The sequence below is a fragment of the Aotus nancymaae genome, unplaced genomic scaffold, assembly GCF_030222135.1.
Source record: "Aotus nancymaae isolate 86718 unplaced genomic scaffold, 86718_ANA_hifiasm-v0.15.2.pri h1tg000014l, whole genome shotgun sequence".
In the NCBI taxonomy this organism is placed as follows: domain Eukaryota; kingdom Metazoa; phylum Chordata; class Mammalia; order Primates; family Aotidae; genus Aotus; species Aotus nancymaae.
Genome location: NW_026988425.1, coordinates 75450020 through 75470548, shown reverse-complemented (window position 1 = coordinate 75470548; position 20529 = coordinate 75450020). Strand labels below are relative to the sequence as shown.

The following is a 20529-nucleotide window of genomic DNA, read 5'->3' as shown; positions in this document are numbered from 1 at the left end:
AACTCCAGGGTTCAAGAGACCCTCCCACCTTAGTCTCCCAAACAGCTAGTACTGCAGACATGCATCACCACATCTAACATTTTACCCACATTTTTCAAAGACGATCATACTAAGGTTCAGCTAGGCTTGAGAAGTTGTTAAAGGCCACAGACCAAGTATTTGTCAAAGGCCACAGAACAAGTGTAATTTGTGGCCAGGATTAAAAGTCAGGACCATCTGACTTCAGATTCAGTATGATTAACTGCTTTGTTAAATATTCTCTCTCCCAGCAAATATCTTTGATACTTTATTTTCTTGAAGTAACATTTCATAGAGGACAAAATTAAATCCTTTTGATTTTTCCTGTGGACAAAAATCACAAAGAAAACCTAATCACCTTAAATTCAGGCTTTCAGGACTCAGGAGGAAAAAGAAAACATAAAGAGAAACAATGAAAAACATCAATCTAAAATGTTACTTCTGATAGTTAACATTTGTTTGTGGGTCTGTCACTTTTTGGTAAGGTATAGTAAAAGTAGAAGTAATGCTAATATTTGCTGAATGTCTTCTATTTGCCAGGTACTATACTTGGTGCTTGTAATACCATGATAAGAGAGCTCCTGTCTCTGCTCTCATGGAATTCCTCCAAATAAAAATGAATAATATATGATTTCTTTCTTTCTAGAAGAATTTTTATCATCAATTTTAAGCATTTTTCAGAAATCTATTTTCTCAGTCTAATTCAGACATTCACATTAATAATGTAAAACCTAAGGTGCTTTTCTGCTAATGATCCCACAACCAACTAGCCACTGGGAAAGGTAAGTATGAGATCATACAACTGTCCATCTGCCAATGCATGACCTGGACTTATTACTTGTTTTTTCCCTGACTTTTCCAATTCAGTTTGAAATAGCTCAGAGAAAGTTCCCTTGCCAGATTGTTTAGTCTCACAAATCTCACCATTAGATACTTTTTCCTGAAGTTCAGCCTAACTGGCCCTTTGCTTACTTTCATTTCATAAAACTCTTTTGAGTGTCAATACCAGCTGCTTACTTTCCTTGGAAGTTTTCCACTTTTCAAATACAGGCAGGACTTTAATTAGGCAAGGCATAAACTAGGACAGCAGAAAGACTGATTCTAAGGAATTAGGTCACAGTACCAATTTCCTAACAAGCGGAAAGTTTAACAATATAAACATACTTTTGTTGAAATATAGAGAAAAGTCATGAAACATAAGGGACTGGAGAGCTCAAAAGCTAAGTATAGAGCTCTGCTTCCAGTGAGAAAGTCAGGCCATTCCCAAAGGAGCAACCCTACCATAGATAGCAATTATAAACTCAGCACAAAACATCAGAAAAAAAAAAGACCTGACTGCACAGGAAAATGAATGAAAGCAGATTGATTCTGGGGGGAAAAAAGAATAACACTGAATTAGAGTCCCATAACCTGAGTAAGGGCCCAAATATCAGCTATGCAGAGCAGCAAAAATTTAATAGAAACCAGTAATCTTACTTCCTCGAAAATCCTGAAGACAGAGAAATTACAGCACTTGAAAAGTAAGGAGGAGAATTTTGGAAAGAAGCAGAGAAGAGAAGCTCTAAATTCTACACATAAACTTTTCAAATCTCTTGCTAAGCTCTAAATGAAGTATATGTGAGACAGACTCCAAGTAAGAGTGCTAAGGTTAGAAGAACTGACCTGAAATTTCAGCTAACACCTACCACATAGGAAACAGAGTTTGAAGCTGAAATACAGCCTAGTTAACTGACTCAGAAAACAGACTCCTCCTTTCCTCAAAAAAGCAATACTCATCAAATGAGTCTAAGAGAATCTCCTCTCTACATCATTCACAATGTTCAGTATAAAATCTAAAAGTTCTCAACAAGTAGAGAAATAAAAACATACTGAAGAGAAGCCACAGTCAATGGAGATTGACATAAGTTTAACTAGGTGTTGAAATTAGCAGACAAGGATTTTTAAATAGCTATTATCACTATAATTAAGGATTAAAACTAATTTATGATCATAACAAACAAAAATACAGAAAATCTCATCAGAGGCAATAAAGGCTATAAACAAAATACTTAAGTATTTTCAGTATAAAGGTAGATTAAAATACAACAATAACAAAACTAATTCTCAAAATATCAAAACAGCACTGAAGTAGGACTGTCATAAGTAATTAAATCTTAAAATAATACTAATAATCACACTTATTCCAGAGTTATGAGGAGCCTGTAAAATAGTATGGAAAAGGTTGTTATTTTTCATCAAAATACATTGTCACTGGTAACTATCTGAATCTCTAAAGTGTTATCAAGTGTAAAGGAACACCTATATATTCAAAATTGTATCATAAGCATTGTATCCCAACTTGGCAAGCAAACCCACTAAAAAACATTTATCCTCATCAGGACTTTGTTAAAATTATTTAAACAAATAATTTCTCTGGTGGAAATTTTAGTAATATCTAATGTTTAGCACTTAGAAAATAATAAAATCACAGCTGAGATCTCTTGTGATAATAATTTCAAAACAATGTACAAATGAACTGGTGACTCTGAGATGTCATCTACATAGTTGCCATCTACTGAATGGGTTCATTTTGCGGATGTAATCAGAATTAATGACAATCAAAAAAAAAAAAAAACAGCAGACTCACCCTGACAAAACTTCAAATATCCTTACAAACTTAACCAAACTTAACTCCATGTGGATGTTCAATTTCTCTTATTGTTACAGTTTACTTTGACTTCTACTCCCTTAGCCAAAGCCCTCCCAGTTTTCCACCTGGAGTATCAAGAATTTCAAAGAACTTTAATAAATCAACTAAATAAAAATCTGAGCACATTAACTAAATAAAAAATTGAAAGACATGACATACAGTATTGTAATTAGTCCCATAGGCACTGAAGCCACACCACCTGTGTTCAATTCCAGCTTTGCCACTCACTAGCTACCTGGCTGTGGACAAATTAAACACCACTGAGAGTTAGTTTCCTCATCCATAACACTGAAATGGTAACAGGACCTACTGAATAAAATCAGAAGAGTTCTGTGTACAGGGCAGAGCATCACGTATGGCACACAGTGACCATCCTCATTATTGGTAACTTTCATTATTAAGCACAGGAAAGGAAGGCAATATGACAGTGACAAGGTCCTGAACCTCAGGCAGCTAAAAAACCAGCCCACAATTCAATGTAAATGTAATAATGAAATATAGAAAATCTGTAGGAATACCAAGAAAGGAGATAACAGTTTTGAATAAAAGAAGGTAAGTGAAAGCTAACTGACAAATAAGACATTTCCATACATGCAATAAGAAGAACTTTGCACAAGAGAGTAGATGTAAAAGATATAGAGAGAATAACAACGACCACACATAAGTCTATTTCACTTTCTAATCACATTTTCTAAAGTTTCATTCATTTCTCTCACAAACAGATTAAAATATCATTTTTTTAGTACAAGATCTAGAATATCTGAGACTTGACCTGTTCCAGATTAATATTTTAAGAAGTCAAACACTAAAGAAGCACACTGAATACATTTTATTGAAACACTTTAAGTAATACTCGAAGTGTTAATGTCCCTAATATATTTTTAACATCTTAAAAATTGAAGTACAAAGAATCAAAACCAAATGGGAAATAAGAGGGAAAAGATATAAACAAATAATACACAAAAAAGACAGAGAAATTACCTTTAGAGACATGAAAATGGGTTCAAATTCACTCGCAATTGGAGAAATACAAACTAAAATAACACTGAGATATAATTTCTCACCCATCAGAGAAAAGAAAATTAGAAAGTAAAAAGAATAGGGTTCTCTTGGTGAGGGTGTGAGGAATCAGGCAATTTCATATGTTACTAGTAGTAATTCAAACTGGTTTACCTCTTCTGGAGAGAAATTTGGCAACGTTTAAGAAAACAACATACACACTTTTTGATCTAGCAATCACACATCTAGGAATTTATCTGAAAAGATAAACCTTCAACAATACAAAAATACATAGGTTATTCACTGCAGTGTTGTTTACATAATAAAATATTGGAAACAACTCAAATACCTATACATTGGAGGGTGGATGAAAACTGAATATATCCCTAAATGGCATATTATGTATGTACTTGTATACAAAAAAAGGGAGGGAAGTTCTTTATGAATTGATATGGAGTGACTTCCAGAATACATTGCTATGTAAAAAAGAAAATGCAAAAAATAGTGTTTATAGTGTACTACCCCTCATATAAGAAAGAATATAAGAAAATATGCATATTCATTTGTACAAAAGATATACAGGACACACAAACCAGAAAATACTGAGTTTGGCTACATAAAAGAGTTGGTAGAAATGTAATTTTAAAAGTCTGGAAATGGGAATAGTAGGGATAAGAGTGCAGTGGCACATCTCTGAATATACCTTTTTAGGTAGCTCTGATTTTTCATAATTGTTCACATACCCAAATTAAATAACTAATCAATATCAACTACCAAAATGAAATTGAGATATAGAAAGGAGAAAGAATAAAACTAAATTAAGAAATTTTAAATATATGACATGCATAAAGACCAAAGAAAACTACATACAAATACTGCACTATATTTCAAAAATCTGTTTTTCACAGGGATGTGCATTAGCAATTCTTAAACAATTTTACATGTTGTGATAATTAATATTAGGTGTCAACTTGATTGGATTGAAGGATGCCTAGATAGCTGGCAAAATATTGTTTCTGGGTGTGTCTTTAAGGGTGTTGCCAGAGATTGACATCTGAGTCAGTAGACCGGGAGAGGTAGACCTACCCTCAATGTGGGTGGGCAACATCCAATGGGCTGCCAGTGTGGCCAGAACAAAGCAGGCAAGAAAGGTAGGATAAGCTGCTTGCTGAGTCTTCTGGCTTTCATCTTTCTCCAGTGCTGGTTCCTTCCTGCCCCTGGACATCAGACTCTAGAGTCTTCAGCCCTTGAAATCTTGGACTTACATCAGTGGTTTGCCAGGGGATCTCTGGCCTTCGGCCACAGATCCCCTGCATTGTCACCTTCCCAGCTCTTAAGGCTTTTGGACTGGGACTGAGCCACTATTGGCTTTCTAGATCCTCAACTTGCAGATGGCCTATCGTGGGACTTCACCTCGTGATCGTGTGAGTGAATTCTCCTTAATAAACCCCCTTTCATATACACATATATCCTATTAGTTCTGTCCCTCTGGAGAACCCTGACTAATATGGATGTATATTAGGACAGAAAAAATAAGTAAGCATACTGTGACAAATGAAAGCTAGATTTCACTGTCAGAGAAAGTTACAAATAAGAAAGAAGGAAAGGCTAGAATAAACTCTATATTGAACTAATGGCTTTTAACATATATACAGATGGACAAATGCAGATATGTGGATGTGTATGTATGAGTATACAACCAACCATACAATCACGCACTACGTAACAATATTTCAGTCAACAAGGAAAAGCATATACAATGGTGCTCCCATAAGATTATAATACCACATTTTCACTGTACCTTTACTGTGTTTAGGTATGTTTAGATACACAAATACTTACCACTGTCTGCAGTATTCAGAACAGCAACATGCTGTACAGGTTTGTAGCCTTGGAGCAACAGGCTATATATTCTATATATCCTAGGTATGATATGTCATCTAGGTTTCTGTTAAGTATACTCTATGATGTTTGCACATTGAAGAAATCACCTAATGAAAATTTCTCAGAACATATCCCCACTGTTAAACGACATGTGACTGTATTTGCTAACTCCGCTAAAATTAGTTGGTAAAAGTATAATGAAACAAAAGACATTGTATACTCTTAAAATATATCTCCACAAGACACTTATTAATTACAAAAGGAGAAATTAGCAAAATTAGCAAAATCTAGCACACAAAACCTTAACCAAGTATTCAAAGTTAATATCACCTGCAGTAATGCTTATAAATATCAAGTATTTCCTAATGTGTTACACTGAGAAAGGTACAATATCATTTCTATGGTATTCTTGTCAAAAATGCATAAACTCAATCTAATCTTGAGGAAATACCCGAATTGAGGGACATTCTACAAATAAGCTAACTGGCCAGCAGTCTTTAAAAGAGTCAACACCATGAAACACAAACACTAAGGAACTTCCACAGACTGTAAAAGACGAAGAGACAATTAACGCCATGTGGAATACTGGATTGTGTTCTAGACAAGAAAAGATCTTTAATGGGACAACTGGTGAAACTAAAATAAAGTCTGTAGATCACTATGTCAATGTTAATTTCTTAGTTTTAATAATTGTACTATAGTTATATAATGGACTGTGTGAATATTAGAGAACACAGGATTAAAGGTATGCAGAAATTCTCTTCATTATTTTGTGCAACTTTTCTCTAAGTCTAAAATTAAAGCAATAAAAGTATATATTACCTATCAGAACACATAAATGACCAAGAACTATAACCAATCAGAAAACATCACTGTAATCCACCATCATTGTTCTAGTCACTATGAGCACTTCTCCACTACTGAATTGCTATTGAGTCATTTGTAGCTACGAATATCACATTCTTACCAGGAGTTGCACGAATAAAGAAACTGGCCTTTAATTATTACAAGGCTGGAAATGTAATAAAAATAAGTATGGAAATGGATAATCTTTTGTTGAATTTTCTGGTGTAACATAACATGCATTGATTAAAGTCTACTTATAGTATAAGAAAAAGATCTTTAATGGGACAAATGGTGAAAATGAAATAGACAAGCAAAAGATTTTTAATGGGACAACTGGTGAAACTGAAATAAAATCTGTAGATTATTATGTCAATGTTAATTTCTTAGTTTTAATAATTGTACTATGGTTATATAACAGAATATGTGAACATTAGGGAACATAGGATTAAAGGTATGCAGAAATTCTCTATTATTTTTTGCAACATTTTTATACTTTTAGCATAAGTATAGTTCAAGTATTAAATTGTACTTACAGTATAAGTATACTTTATAAGTAGCCTTTAATCAATGCATGTTATGTTAAATAGTTGTTTATTGGCAGTGTGCTGGAAAGGGCGATGGAGTTAGCATTCGCAGACGATACCCCACACCACCGTGAAGGGAGAGGCAAGAGCACGGGCAAGCCAGCCTGGAGTACCAGAAGGCGGATGATGGGCATCCCTTCCCCCAAGTTATCAAATCCAAGGGCAGTGTTATGGGCATCAAGGTAGATAAGGGCGTGGTCTCCCTGGCAGGGACAAATGGCAAGACCACCATCCAAGGGCTGGATAGGTTGCCTGAGCACTGTGCCCAGTACAAAGATGGCTCTGACTTCGCCAAGTGGCGTTGTGTGCTGAAGACTGGGGAACACACCCCCCAGCCCTCGCCATAATGGAAAATGCCAACGCACTGTGCCCATCGTGGAGGCTGAGATCCTCCCTGATGGGGAGCATGACTTGAAGCGCTGTCAGTATGTGACCGAGAAGGTGCTGGCTGCTGTCTACAAGGCTCTGAGCGACCACCACATCTACCTGGAAGGCACCCTGCTGAAGCCCAACATGGTTACCCCAGGTCACGCCTACACCCAGAAGTTTCCTCAGGAGGAGACTGCCATGGCGACTGTCACAGCACTGCGCCACACAGTTCCACCTTCCCTCCCACCGTCCCTGGGATCACCTTACTATCTGGAGCCCTAAATGAGGAGGCGTCCATCAACCTCAACGCCATTAACAAGTACCACCTGCTGAAGTCCTGGTCTCCTGCACGCCTCTGCCCTGAAGGCCTGGGGCGGGAAGAAGGAGAACCAGAAGGCTGTGCAGGAGGAGTACGGCAAGTGAGCCCTGGCCAACAGCCTTGCCTGTCAAGGAAAGTACACCCCGAAAGGTCAGGCCGGGGCTGCTGCCAGGGAGTCCCTCTTCCTTCTAACCACGCCTACTAAGCGGAGGTGTTCCCAGGCTGCCCTCAACACTCCAGGCCCCGCCCCCTCCCACACTCTCTTGAAGAGGGGGCCTCCTCCTCCTCGGGGCTCCAGGCTATATTGCCTATGCTCTCGCCTCCCTCGTGATAGTGGTGTGTGGTGTCATCTGTGAATGTTAACTCCATCGACCTTTCCAGCACACTGCCAATAAACAGCTATTTAAGGGTGGTGGGGGGAGAAAATAGAAAAACTATAAATGAATAGACCAAAGAAGCTCAATAAACAAAGAAAATATCAAGGCATATTATAGTCAAATTGCATAAAAGGAGTGACAAAGAAGAAAAACCTAGGCTAGGCGCGGTGGTGGCTCACGCCTATAATCCCAGCACTTTGTGAGGCAGAGACAGGTGGATCACTTGCGGTCAGGAGTTCAAGACCAGCCTAGCCAACACAGTGAAACCCCCTCTCTACTAAAAATATGAAAATTAGCCCAGTGTGGTGGCAGGTGCCTCTAATCCCAGCTACTTGGGAGTCTGAAGCAGGAGAATCGCTTGAACTGGCAAGGCAGAGGTTGCAGTGAGCCGAGATTGCACCACCACACTGCAACCTGGGCAACAGAGTAAGACTCCGTCTCAAAAAATAATAATAATAAAGAAATAAAGAAAAAGAAAACTCTTTTTTTTTTTTTGAGACGGAGTTTCGCTCTTGTTACCCAGGCTGGAGTGCAATGGCACGATCTCGGCTCACCGCAACCTCCGCCTCCTGGGTTCAGGCAATTCTCCTGCCTCAGCCTCCTGAGTAGCTGGGATTACAGGCACACGCCACCATGCCCAGCTAATTTTTTGTATTAGTAGAGATGGGGTTTCACCATGTTGACCAGGATGGTCTCGATCTCTTGACCTCGTGATCCACCCGCCTCGGCCTCCCAAAGTGCTGGGATTACAGGCTTGAGCCACCGCACCCAGCCAAAAGAAAACCTTAAAAGCAGCTGAGAAAAAAAAAAAAAAAAGGCACACTGCCTTACATAAGAAAGATAAGAATGACAGCTGACTTCTCAGCAAAAAAAAAAAAAAAAAAAAAAAAAAAAAAAAAAAATTCTAGCCAGAGACAGAGCAAAGCTCTTATAAAGTCCTGGAAAAAAAAGGAAAAACCAGTCAACCTAGAATTCTACATCCAGTGAAAATAACTTTTAAAAAGAAAGGCAAAGTACAAACTTTGGAAGATATTTAAGAGCTGACAGAATTCATCCTAAGCAGACCTGCATGATGAGAAATATTAAATGAAGTCCTTCAAACAGAAGGAAAACAGTATTACATGGAAATAGGGTGTATAGGGAGGAATAAATTGCTCCAGACCTGAACATGCACGATTAGACCCCACTTCCCAACACTGTTGCATTGGGGATTGTGTTAGTCTGTTTTCAGACTTCTGATAAAGACATACCCAAGACTGGGTAACTTATTTTTTTTTTTTTTTTTTTAAAAGAGGTTTAATGGACTCACAGTTCCACATAGCTGGGGAGGTCCCACAATCATGGTGGAAGGCTATAAGCACATCTTACATGGCAGCAGGCAAAAGAGAATGAGAACCAAATGAAAGGAATATCCCCTTATAAAAGCATCAGATCTTGTGAGACTTATTTACTACCATGAGAACAATATGGGGGAAACTGCCCCCATAATTCAATTATCTTTTACCAGGTCCCTCCCACAACATGTAGGAATTATGGGAACTACAATTCAAAATGAGATTTGGGTGGGGAAACAGCCAAACCATATCAGGGGTTAAGTTTTCCACATACAAATTTTGGGAGATATATTCAGACCATAGCATTTCACCCCTAGTCCCCAAAATTCATGTCCTTATACCATACAAAATACATTCATTCCATCTCAGTAGCCCCAAAAGTCTTAACTCATTCCAGCATCAACACAAAAGTCTAAATTTTAAAGTCTCATCTTAATCAGATATGGGTGACACTCAAGGAACAATTAATCCTGAAGCAAATTTCCCTGTAAAATCAAACAGGTAGGTTTTGTCACTCTAAAACACAATGCAGGCCTAAGACAAATATTTCTATTCCAAAAAAGAGAAACAGGAAAAAAGAAGGGAATAACAAGTCCCAAAAATGTCTAAAGCCCAACAAGGCATACAACATTAGATCATAAGGCTGGAGAACAATCTTATCTGGCTCCATGTTCCACCTTCCAGATACACTGGAAGGGTTGGGTCTTTAAGACTTAGACATTCCTGCCCTCATGGCTTTGCTGGCACAGCCCACATTACCACTCTCACAGATTTAAAACCTATGCCTGTAAACTTTGCTAGGCTGGCACTGCATACCAGTGGCTCTTAGTTCTGCAGTATCCAGGTGGCCTTCTTCCCAGGGCTCTACTAGGCACTGCCATAGTGGAAAAGGGGGCTCTCAGCAGCAGCTCACACCCCACAGTTCCCATGCGCGTTGACCTTGTGGGGAATCTGTGGCAGCTCGATCCCTGTAGCAAGTCTCTGCCTGGGCCTTGAAGCTCTCTGAGACAGTCTTTATAAAAAGAATAAAGTCAGAAGATTCACATAACTCAATTTTAAGGCTCAGGATGTAGCTGCAGTAATTAAGACAATGTGGTGTTGATGGAGGGATAGACGTGTAAATCCATGAGACAACTTAGAAAATACAAAAATAGACCCACTCAAGTCCAGCCACTGATTTTTAACAAAGATGCAAAAGCAATTCAATAGAGAGAGGAGACTCTTTTCAACTAATGGTGTTAGAACAATTGGACATTCATAGCTAAGAAAGTGAACCTCACTCTGAACCTCATACTTTATATAAAAATGAATTCAAAATAGATCATAGATATAAATGTAAAATACAGAACTACAAAACTTTTAAGAGAAGTTATAGTCGAAAATTTGCATGACATAGGGTTAGGTGAAGAGTCCTTAAACATGACACCAAAAGCAAAAGCATAAAAGAAAAATAACAAATTGAACTTCATCAAAAATAAAAGGTTTTGCTCTACATAAGACCCTGTTAATCAAATGATCAAACCAGCAAGAGACTAAAAGAATATAGTTTCAAATTACACATACAACAACAACAACAACAAAAATACAATCAAAAAGGGGTAAAAGATTTGAACAAACACTTCACCAAATAGGATACAGAGATGGGAAATAAACACATGAAAAGATTTTCAGCACCTTGGTCATTAAAGAAATGTCCATCAATAATGCCCACAATAAGACACCATAACACACCTATTAGACTGACTAAAGGCAAAAATTCTGACAATACCAAGTACTGATAAGAATGTAGATCTTATGTATTTCTGGTAAGAATGTAAAATGGCACACCCCTTCGGGGCAACAATGTAGCACTTTCTCATAAAGTTAAACACATACTTACCATACAACACTGCATTCACAATCCTAGATATTTATCCCACAGCAGGGGTCTACAAACTGTTTCCAAAAGGGCCAAAGGTAAATATTTTAGTCATTACACACCATAGAGGACTCTGTTGCAACTATTCAACTTTGCCATTGTAGCACAAAAGTACACACAGACAATATATTAAAAAAAAAAAAAAAAAAAAAGCATGCTTATATTCCAGTAAAACTTTATTTACCAAAAATGGGCAGCCAACCCACAGGCTGTTGTTTGGCAACCCCTGTACTAAATAAATGAAAATTTATGCTCACACAGAAACCTGTAAATGAATGTCCAAAACCACTTTCTAATAGCCAAAAAAGTGGAAACAACCTAAATGTTTTCTTCAGTGAATAAATGAATAAACAAAGTCTGGTGTCTCTATGGCATTGCAGGAAGTAAGAACAGACTACTCAACAATACAGAAAATGATCTACTGATACATTCAACAATTCAGTGGATCTCAGGAGTATTATGGTCAGTGAAAAAAAAGCCAATCTCAAAAGGTTACATATTGTACAATTCCACTAATATTCTCAAAATGACAAAATTATAGTGGCTACAGGGAATTATATTGGATAGATAGTGTGAATATGTAGTGGGTAACACAAGGGAATAAAGATGTTTCTTTGAGGTAATAGACCAGTTCTGTACCCTGACTGTGGTGGTAGTTACATGAATCCATAAGTGGAACAAAATTCATATAACTACATGCCAAAATAACAACAAGAACAATAAAAGCAATGCACATAAAAACTGAAAAATCTGTATAAAGTCTGTATTTTAGTTCATAATATTATACCAAAGTCAATTTCCTACTTTCAATAATGTACTAAAGTTATATATTTTTATTATCAGGAAAGCTAGGTGAAGGGTACACAGGACCTCTGTGTATTACCGTTGAAACTTTTTGTGAGTCTAAAATTATTTTAAAATGAAAAGTTAAAAAAGTAAGTTAACTGTTAAAAGTAAAAGTAATGCTAATTTAACAATAAGTGTGAAGTGTATAACACATGTTGAAGTAAAATGTATGACCACAATAGCATAAGCTTAAAAGGAGAAATCAAAGTATGATGCCATAAGATCTGTGAAGTGGTATATCACTTCAAAGTAGACTGAGATAAGGTAAAGATGTATGCTCTAAACCATAAAGCAAACATAAAAATAGCATAAAGATGACTTATAGATAACAAGATAACAAAAATGATAAAGTAGAATGATAAAAAATACTTTACCCAAAATAAAGCAGAGAGGAACAAGTAAATAAAGATGGAACAGAGATAGTAGATTTTTAAACCACCATTTTTTATGTAATTGTCAATAATTACATAAAACATAAATGGCATAAACATCCCAATGGAAAACACAGATTGACAGACTGGATTAAAAAAACAAGACCCAACTATATAATTACTAAAAGAAATCTAATTTACATAAAGAGAAAAATTATTAAAAGAAAAAGGATGAAAAATATTTCATGCAGACTTCAATCAAAAGAAAACCGGAGAAGTACTAAGAACATGTATAAAGAAGATTTTTAGGATAAATAACATCAATAGAATTAGAGGGTCATATCATAGTGAAAAGGAAGTCAACTCATCAAGAGGGCATGGCAAAGCTTAATGTTTTACCTAATTAACAAAGATTCAAATACATGAATTAATCTTTGATATTACTTGAAGGAGAAGTTACACGAATTAATCTCTGATATCACTTGAAGGAGAAGTAAGACAAATATAGAGTTACAGTTCTTGATTTTAATACATTCTCAGTCACTAGTAAAAGAAGTAGACAGAAAATAAGAATATAGAGAACTTAACACTATCAACCAGCCTCATCTAATTGATATTTATAGAACAATACACCCAAAAATAGCAAATAAATATTTCTTTCAAATGCATACAAAACATTGAACAAAGGTTACATTCAGTGCCATAATACAAGTTGCAATAAATTTAAAGGGATTAAAATCACATAAAGTTGTCTAACAACAATGGACCAAAATTAAAAACCAGTAATGGCAAGATATCTGGAAGATCAAACAAAATTGAAAACAAAATTACAAACTACTAAGTAATTCAAAAGTGAAGACTAAAATGAAAAGGAAATTAGGAAATACTTTAAACTAAATGAAAATGAAAACACAACATACCAAAATGTGAAGAATGAAGTTATAGTAGCACTTGGAATAAAATTTAGATCCTATATTGTATATCAGAAAAAAAAAGGAAGTTTTAATTCAGTGACCTTAGTTACTGCTTCAAAGTGATAAACATGATATAAAATGTGTAAGACCTATACTTTGAAAATGACAAACAACTGCTGAATAACTGATGAGATCTCAATCAATATTTCTAAATTCAACACTACTGACATTTTGGATCAGATAATTTTTGGTGTGGAAGGAACCTCTGCACTTTATGGTATACTTAGCAACATCCCTCCCTCTTCCCCTAGGAGCTGCTGGCCATGACCATTAAAAATGTCTTCAGACATTGCCAAATGACCGTAGATGAGCAAAATCTCCCCTGGGTAGGAAACACGGACCTAAATAAATGGATATATTATGTTTATGGGTCAGAAGGCTCAGTACGGTTAAGATGTCAATTCTGTAGATCCAATGCATAATTAAGATCCCAGCAGACTTGTTTGGAAAAATTGAGAAACTCATTCTGCACCTCATAAAAATATTTGAAATGATAGAATATCTAAAGCAAATTCAAAAATTAACAAAGTTGAAGAACTTATACTACACGATTTCACCTGATTTCATGATTTATTATTAGCCTAAGTAATCAAGACAAATTATGGCTGGCACAGATAGGGCAGTATAGAGTCCAAATATAGACCAATACATACATGGTCAATTGATTTTCAACAAAGTGCAAGAAAAATTCAGCTAAATATTCATATAAAAAATGAACTTCAACCCATACCTTAAACTGTATACAAAAATTAACTCAAAAGACATCACAGACTCTAAATGTAAAATCTAAAACTACAGAGCTCATACATGAAAGCATAAGTCTGTAACAAGTTAGGCAAAAATGTATTAGAAGTGATCTCAAAGCATGATTAATAAAAGAAAAAAAATTAAGTTCCTAAAAATTAAGAAATTATCTGCTCCTCCCACAAACTTGGAGAAAGTATTTGCAAATTGTGTATCTAAGGAACTTCAGTCCAGAGTATACTGAAGATTTCTTCAAAACTCAGTAAGACAATAAGCAACTCAATAAAAACAAATGTAAAAGATTTAAACAAACATGTCACTAAGGATATATAGATAGCAAATGATATCATTAGACATTATGAAAATGCTAATTTAAAATATGAGATATGGTCACACACACACACTAGAATATCTAAAATGAAAAATCTGACAATACCAAGTATTGACAAGGATATGGAGAAACTGTAACTCACATACTGATGATGAGTGTGTAAAATAATACAAACCCTAGGGAAAACTGTTGGGTAGTTTCTTGAAAAGCTAAATATATGCCTACCATATAACCCAACTATTCTACTCCTACGTATTATTCAAATAAACCATATGTCCATACAAAGATTTAAATGTTCATAGCAGCTTTATTGATTATAGTTCAAAACTAGAAGCAACCCAAATGTCCACCAACTGGTGAATGCATGAACAAATTGGGGTACATCCATAAAATGGAACATCACTAAGCAGGAAAAAAAGAATACATTATTAAATCCTACAATAACATGGAGGAATCGCCAAACAATTAAGGTGAATAAAAGAAACCAGACCAAAAAAAGAAGTACATACTGTATGGTTAAATGTATGGAAAATGTAAACCCATCTATAATGACACAAATGTAATCAGTGGTTTTCTGGGGACTAAGTGAAGAGCCAGGAGAGAGGGAGAAAGGAATTACGATAGGTACAAAAAAATTGGGGCAGATCGAGGATTTATCATCTTGATTATCATGACAGTTTCATGGGTATGTACATATTTTAAAATTTATCCAGTCGTATACTTCCTATATGTACATAAGTTAATTGTGTAACAATTAAGCTGTTAAAAATTAAAACATATCCACAAAAAGATTTAGACATGAATATATATAGCTGCTTTATTCACATTAGCCCACAACTTGAAATCACTAGATATTCGTCAAAAAGTAAATGTGGTATACCTGTACAATGGAATACTACTCAGCAATGAAAGAAATGAAATGCTGATATACAACGCATAATGAGACATCTCAAAAATGTTCTACTATGCAAATAAAGTTATGAGCAAGTGTACACACTGCATAGTTCCATTCATATGAAATTCTAAAACATGTAAAGCTAACCCATAATGATAGAAAGTAGTTAAATGGCTGCCTGGGGCCTTGAGAATAGGTAGGGCTGGGAGAAGAAAATCGGTAGTTGGGGCTTGATAGCAACAGGGTTGAAAGTGCGTTCCTGAGTATTGAAAACTGTATACTCACCATAGGTACATTTAATTGTTTGTAAATTATCCCTAAACAAATTAAAAAAAACTGATTTGGGATTCATAAAACGTAGGTCTGAATTCTACCCTAGCTAGCTTACTATCTCTGTTTTCCTTAGCAACTTATACTTTTGGCATCTATTGTCTCATGTATAAACAGTGACATTGCCAAGTGTACTTAATGATGTATGAGATTGCATGCTGAAGTAGATTAGCTTAAAATAAGCAAATATGAATATTATTAATATGAAATGTCCTTTTACAACATAGTTGTTACATGCTACTTTCTAATTCTGTTTGTTTGTTTGTTTGTTTGTTTGTTTAGACAAGGTCTCATTCTGTCTCTGTCACCCAGGCTGGACAGGCTAGAGTGCATTAGCACAATCTTAGTTTAGCTCACTGCAGCCTCAAACTCTTCAGCTAAAGTGAATCTCCCACCTTAGCCTCCCAAGTTGCTGGGACTACAGGCATGTCCCAACATGCCCAGCTAATTTACTTTTTTCTTTTTTGTAGAGACAAGAGTCCCACTATACTTTCCAGGCTGGTCTCAAACTTCTGGCCTCAAGTGATCCTCCCACATTGGGCTTCCAAAGTGCCGGGATTACAGGCATGAGCCAGCATGCCATGCCTACTTCTGCTCTGTTCTTATGCTAAATTGTTTCTTTACTGAATCAAAAAAATTTAACATATAAATATCAAAGAAATTTTTAACTTTAAAATATCAAAGAAAACATTTTAAATAAAAGCAGAAAAATATGAAGCAAGAAAGAAAATGGGTCCTCAAACAAAAAATAATATAACTAAACAGTGATACTTTTTGTTTTAAAAGTAATTCTAAAATTTAATGTATGGCTTAGCTAGAAAAACGTATACTTTCAATGGGATTTCTTCACCATTTACATTACTTAGTTCCCACATTCCGAAAAGATAACAAAATTATATGGTGTTTAATATCAAAATGGTACATTTACACAAATACTTTTATCATTAAAATAAAGAATACTATGATTTCCTTTTCAAGCATTCAAACAACACATCTGCAACCCATATTCCCACAGACCTGAAAATCATTACTATTTTTGACAAAATCTTTGGCAGAATACACAATAAATGCTACAATTCTGATATTTCATCTGGAAATGGCTCTTTAAATTCAGAGTCTCTTAAACCACAGGAACACATGGCAATAATATAGGATTTTGGACTGCTGTTTTAAAAAGAACTTTGGATTTTTTTTGGCTAACTGGTTTTACTTCATTTTCATATATCTGAGAAATGTCAGTTAAATAATGTGGGAAGGCTGTCAGAACTTAGAATGGATTTTCCACTAAAAAGTAATAGAAGTTATAAAATATAGTAAGATACATTGTAGGATATACCTTACTTTATGTTGTAACATTTTAAATTGAAATATGACTGAAACCCTTATTGTAATGAAATACTAAAGAAATACCCTTGCAACAAGAAAAGCAAAGCCTGAATGATGTTTCAATCTTCCCTGACTGTTAAATTCATAGATTGCTAGTTGACCCTCGGTATCCATCTTCCAGTTTTTACATAGTAATGAAAACTTTGGTGCACAGGACACAGCTGAAGATCACATTTCACAGATTCCCTTGCAGCTAGGTGAAGCCATGTGATTACATTCTGGCCAATGGGACGTAAGAAAAGGAATGTATCAAATTTGGGAGTGATCGTCTTAAAGAAAAAGCACATACTATTTCCTCTCTCTTTAACTAGGTTCCGGTGCCTAAGGGGTTAACATAATAGTAAAACTAGAGAAGTCATCTTGGACTATGAAATAAAAACTACCTGTTAAAAATTACAAAGTAGACAGTTGGGCACACTAGCTCATGCCTATAATCTCAGTGCTCTGGGAGACAGGTAGGAGGTTCTCTTCAGTGTAAGTGTCAGAGGTTACAGTGAGCTATGATCACACTACTGCACACCAGCCTAGGCAAAAAAGTGAGATGCTGTCTTAATTTAAAAAAAAAAAAAAAAAAAAAAGACAAGGCAAAATGATCAAAGAAGCCTGGGTCTCCAACATCATAAAGCTATCATATTAGCCCAGGATTTCCTATCTGGATTGTTATATCACAACCTCTATGCTATTTAAGTAGCAGGGGAAATGAGGGTAAAGAAATAGAAGTAGACTTTGCATTTTGTACTAGAGACTTATAGCAAATTCTAGTGTTTTAGATATTCACTATATACATATGTGCGTGTGTGTGCGATGTGGAGATATATACACACACACACACATGTATATGTATTAAATCATGTTTACTTTTTCTTCAAACCTCATGGCTTCCTTCACTGGGAAACAATGAGAACACATGGACACAGGGAGAGGAACAACGCACACTAGGGCCTGTCGGCAGGGGCAGGCAGGGGGAGAGCATCAGGAAAAATAGCTACTGCATGCTGGGTTTACTACCTAGGTGATGGGTTGATAAGTGCAGCAAACCACCATGGCACATGTTTACCTATGTAACAAACCTGCACATCCTGCACATGTATCCCAGAACTTAAATAAAATAAAATAAAATTTTTAAAAAAGACATATCTTTAAAGCCAAAATGTTTATATATGCATACATACATATACATATGTGTGTGTGTATGTATGTGTGTGTGTGTGTGTGTGTATATATATATATATATATGTAGCTCTACAATATGTTAGCTGATCTGGAATTAATCTAAGAAATCACTTTAAAATTTTACAAATGAAAAAACAGAATCATAAGGAAATTAAAGTTAAATGATTAGTCCAAGGTTTTTCTTATCAAAAATAACTGTTCTTCTTTGAGTTATAAATTTTTTTCTAAAGAAACAGAGTGGGATATGAAAGCAAAAAAAGAAGATGAATATATTATTCATTAAGATGCACTGTTAGCATGACAAAGTCTGTATGGCAAAATCAGGATAAACTGTTAAAGGTAGACAGAAAACAGTGACCTAAAGCACACAAATGATCTCTTGGGTGAGTGATAGTCCTTGCGCTGAAGAGTTGAGGAGTTCCAAATGCTGGCACTACAGTATGCTTTCAACCAGCACACTCTACTGTCAAATGAAGAGAACTAAGGCAGGAAGGGTCACATGGGTTCATACTCTATGGAGAAAAGGAGTTAGTGTGTAGTTGGTCATCTACCATTTATTCAAATGAGAGTAAAGCTATAATAAAAGGATCTATGTTATCTCTAAAGGAAAGCAAATTAAAACCTAAGAGAAGTTTTGGAAGGATGAGCTCAAAAGCAATTACATGAAAATTGTAGACCCACTCCTCCCAAAACATGAGTATAAATATTGACAAACAAGTTACAAGTTTAAAATATTTCACTGCACTAGAAATTGGTCATTCTGGCCGGGCACGGTGGCTCACATCTGTAATCCCAGTACTTTGGGAGACAGAGGTGGGCAAATCACTTGAGGTCAGGAGTTTGAGACCAGCCTGGCCAACATAAAAAAACCCCGTCTCTACTAAAAATACAAAAATCAGCTAGGCATGGTGGCATGCACCTGTAATACTAGCTGTTCAGGAGGCTGAGACAGGAGAATCATTTGAACTTGGGAGGCAGAGGTTGTAGTGAGCTGAGATTGCACCATTGCACTCCAGCCTGGGAGACAGAGTAAGACTCCATCTCAAAAAAAAAAAAAAAAAAAAAAAAAATTGGCAATTCTTTCACTCAGACAAAACATAAGATAGCATTTTCAAAATATCAGGTATTTCTGAATACTAAAGTAGTGGTTAATTCTCATAAGAAAAAAAGAAAATTTGTTATGTAAATTTCAAACAATTCTTATGTAAGTTAGATATTCAAAATGTTCGAAATGTATAGTGAACACACAATTAGACAGTTCAAGAAAATTTCTTGAACTGGGCCAGGTGTGTTGGCTCACGCCTGTAATCCCAGCACTTTGAGAGGCTGAGGCGGATGGATCACCTGAGGTTGGGAGTTCGACACCAGCCTGACCAACATGGAGAAACCCCGTCTCTACTAAAACTACAAAATTAGCCTGGCGTGGTGGCGCATGCCTATAATCCCATCTACTTAGGAGGCTGAGGCAGGAGAATCACTTGAACCCAGGAGGCGGAGGTTGTGGTGAGCCAAGATTGCGCCATTGCACTCCAGCCTGGACAACAAGAGTGAAACTCTGTCTTCGAAAAAAAAAAAAATTTCTTGAACTGATGTCAATAAATGAGTAAAAACCCTGACTCTCAGAGGTGTGCATTTGGGAACAAGTGTACTTAGAACTCATAAAGTACTCTTTGTCACAGAGAAGCAACCTTACATTAAGAAACAATAGAATTCACTTTTTGAGTTGAATCTATGTTCATTCTTTTTCTTTCTTCTAAGTTTAGGAGGTCATTTTTGGCAACAATCAGATGCCTGTGTCATCAAGAAAAGAACTGCAAACTCCTTCTCAATTTTTAGGTCATCTGAGCAGAATTAGCTTTCAAAAAGTATTCTGTCTGCCATGTTTCCAATTGTCTGAAGATTTTTTTTGCCAGCAGATAGATTTACAAGAGATTGCCACTCTGAAATCAGTTTGCAGAAGCACATCCTGAATACTGGGAGATTCTCATGACACCTGGGCCAAATAAATTTGTGATCTCTCAGCTGGATCCATCCGTAAGTCTGATGACGGCACTGAAAATTTTACCTCATTTAAATATCCAAAATATCTCTCAAGTAAGCAAGCCATGAATAAACTCCTCCTTGTCAAACTGTTCTGAAAAT

At 35.9% G+C, this 20529-nt stretch overlaps 1 protein-coding gene and 1 pseudogene across 5 annotated transcripts in view; one reads left to right on the top strand and one right to left on the bottom strand.

Annotated features, from left to right (window-relative positions):
- Positions 1-20529, bottom strand: part of XRCC4 (X-ray repair cross complementing 4) — a 273654-nt gene that overhangs the window by 215069 nt on the left and 38056 nt on the right. The window lies entirely within an intron of this gene.
- Positions 7191-7913, top strand: LOC105734614 (fructose-bisphosphate aldolase A-like; annotated as a pseudogene).